The 3,545-nt window shown below is 39.4% G+C and overlaps 1 pseudogene; it reads left to right on the forward strand.

The window, feature by feature from the left end:
• The first annotated feature begins 1,697 nt into the window (after positions 1-1,697).
• LOC113177765 (alpha-globin transcription factor CP2-like) lies at positions 1,698-3,008 on the forward strand (annotated as a pseudogene).
• Positions 3,009-3,545: the final 537 nt, after the last annotated feature.

Raw genomic sequence — 3,545 nt, forward strand, 5'->3', positions numbered from 1 at the left:
CAAACAGTATTTTCTGGGATTTTGTTGCACACACAACACTCTGTTAAAGATCGAAATGGCACCGACCTACTACAAAACATGGTCCCTGCCACATAAAACTCACAATGCGGTTGGAAAAGTAAGCCAGTCTTATTAAAACGGGGGAGAAAAGCATATCAGAAGTAAGAATGATGTTATTTATGATTTACAGAACAAGTCCTTTTTCTTTATAGTAACTCTATTTTTTTAGTTTTATTCATTTGTTTAACAAATATGAATCAATACTTGATTGGACTAGACTCCGGGGATAGAAATAGGGACATACTCCTTACCATTAAAAAGCTCCTGGTCTAGAAAATAAAGGCATTTAAACATGTATTTAGTAAATATATGGTGAGAACCATAACAAAGAGATGCTCTAGGTACTATGGAAACAGGAGGATGCAGCAAATCATCCTGGGCTCAAAGTATCCTGAAAATTTTCATAGACAAGGTGACCCTGAACTGAGGCATAAAGTACAAGTGGAAAATTGTCTGATGTATAAGTTGCATAGTAGAAAGAACTATGAACTCATCCCACAGATGAGTGGCACAGGCAAACCCGGGGAGGCCTAGCAAGGAAGGTATTCCAGAATTGCCAGTGAGGTCAGGCAGCTAGAGCAAGTGGCTCCAGGAGGAAGTTGCAGAAGAATGGTTACCTGTGAGCATGATGAGCTTCCATATACAGAAGCTGATAAAAAGGAAGATAAAAAGCAAACACTGCAATTAGCAAAATGAATACAAGTATATCAGTAACTTTCACAGATATAACTAGAAGAAATTCTGACATTAAAAGACATGGATTTTTAGATTCAACTAAAAAAATGTCAACTAAAGGTTGTTTATAGAGAAGTACCAAAAATATCAATACTCACAAAAGTAGAGTAGGGAAATAAAAATTTCCAGAGACAAAAATAAAGTAGAGCAGGGAAATAAAAATTAAGGAAAGCAAATGTAGTAATATCAGACAAGACAAACATCAAAGCAAATAATATTGTTGAGAGTTTTTTTAAAAGATCATAAATGACCAGAAAGATTTAATAATTTAGAATTCAGTCGTCACCAACAGGGAAAAGAGGAGGGTGCCATGATTAATTGAAAGGTATAATCTGTCTTGTTTCCAAGCCATGGGGGCCTGTAGAGAGCTATGAGTCAGTTACTTGGCTTTGGTTCTAAGAGCCATGGATGATCAAAAGTGACTTTTAACTCACTGGAAGTGAGGCCTGGAGGTGAAAGAGAGAGCAGTCCTGGTGGGAGAGAACTTCCTGCAGGAGCAAGAAAGGGTGCTGGACAGGCTGCAGGTAGGGAGGTAAAGTCTGTTGCTGCCAGAGGTCTATCTGGGAAGCAGCAAGCAAACAGTATGAGCCCAAGAGGATAATCCAAGGAATAGGAAAGGGAGAGTCCAGGGCTGCTTCTTTGAAGTCTGGAATAGTTGAGCAAAGAGGACTATACTCTGCTGAGAGCTTGGCAGAAGGGATTTTAGATGTCTGAGCAGCCCTAAGCAAGGAGCCATGAGTTAAGAGATTAACTGGGTAGACAGTGTGGGTAAGGTTTGGAGCTAAGAGAGAGAGGGCATCGAGTGGGAAGTCATTGTTTGGAATTTTCTACTAGCTTGTCCCTTTCTGTTTTGCCTTTATAGAAAAAAAAATGGTGTCTCTTGGGTCAAGGAAAGAGCCAGGATGGCTTGGAATCGGAAGCTACCTCTGGCTGATAAAATCATTGCCTCTGGACAGATGCAGCACTTTGATGCTAACCTATTTAGGATTAGCCAGGAACTGGGTGTTCACATTTCTAATTTTTAAACAAGAAGAGTCAAGTTTATTTCCTAATTATGAGGATAAAAATCCTAACTTTTTGATCTGTTTTGCACTGATACCTCTACAGCAATACCATCATGATAAAACCCTGACAAATCTTGATTAAGGGCAGTCTTGTGAAATCCAAATATTAGACATTAGGAAACCTCAAAAACTTTAAGGAATTGAGGGTAAAGTAGTGAAGAGTATATCCCATGTAGTGCTCCAAGACAGAGGGTACAATACACTGGACATCAGTAGCTGAAGGGCTTGAGGTGGAGCCAACCTCAAGATAGCATTCTTGGCATAAATATTCCAATGTCTGTGAGTACAATCAATTTTAGAGATAAGCCACCTCAACTGAATGGAGAGGAATCCCTATGGAATACAGCAAAGAGGACACCTCTGTTTATTCATTAACACAGAGTTTACTAGGAGGAAACATGGTGTGGTAAAGCAGGTGCTATTCTGATTGATTGTTGAAGGAGAATGAGAATGGGAATATACTGAGCACTTACACTGGGGCAGCTACCAGATCAAGGTCTTCGAGCCCAAAGGTACAGACAAAAACAAAAACAAACAGGGGGAAATGAGAAAAATGAACACCTCATGAAGAAGAGAACTATCAATCTTCCTATGAGACAACCATATTCACAGAGTGCACTTTATGGCCGCAATTACGTGTCAATGATGTCTCACTCCCTGGCTTCAACAGTCTCCATAGCAGTTTTTCTTTGGAGGAAAGAAATGGTTCATAAGATACCAGCCAGAGCCACTCCCTCCAATCACATAGAACCTCATGCCAACAACCACACCTTAGGAAACTCATGAGTGGTTGCCTGGGGCACATTTTTCTACATTGTCAAAGCTTTCTGCAAACTTCTCAGGGAAAGAAGTATATTGAAACTAACTAGAATTGATGTGGCCCAAATCTGCTGATGGAATCAGATTTTTTTAATGTATTAAAAGGCCAGATGGAGCATCCAAGGTTAACCATTAATGTTTGTCAGGAATCACTGCAGTTGAAGAAGCAGCAGCAACAGTAATAAAAGCATAAGGATGGAGATTCAAATGATACCCTTCATGTCTGATGCCATCTATCTAAAACAACTAAAATCTGTTGAATTGACTAAAAAGGATAGAAAAAAAGCAGGCATCCCATGCTCCATTGCCACTGATTCCTTCACCTCTTGAAAACTGCCCTCTTGAAGAGGGACACGAATGGAGATTTTAAGGTCTATAGGAACCTGACCCCTCTCACTGTGTATGGGAGTTTGTCCAAGCCATAAAGGCGGAATCCCAGGCCTCTGTGTTGGCCCAAGCTTTTGTGACACACACAGACTACTGCCCAACATGCAGTTCTGTAACTATATCTTAGTTAAAATTTCTAGACCATGTTGTTGAATATACTAGGAATTCCACTCATTTGGAGTATACATGTAGGGGATAATAATGATGAAAGCTGTGTGATATTCAATGAAAAGATGTTCAATGGAGACCATCAAATATTCATTCTTGTCCCCCTTCAAATATCAGAAATGGGTATTTTCTCAGATGAGCCATGAATTTTTTTTAACATATAAATGAGCAACTGTATTTATCAGACTATAACCTACCTCAATCTCTTTTGCATCAAACATACAACTGATACTTTTGCTTTATGCCACAATTGATCCCTGGATTCAATGAGGAGAAATAGAGGATTTTTCTTTTGTTTCCCCTGTGATACTA

Source organism: Urocitellus parryii, chromosome 12 (genome assembly GCF_045843805.1).
Source record: "Urocitellus parryii isolate mUroPar1 chromosome 12, mUroPar1.hap1, whole genome shotgun sequence".
NCBI lineage: Eukaryota > Metazoa > Chordata > Mammalia > Rodentia > Sciuridae > Urocitellus > Urocitellus parryii.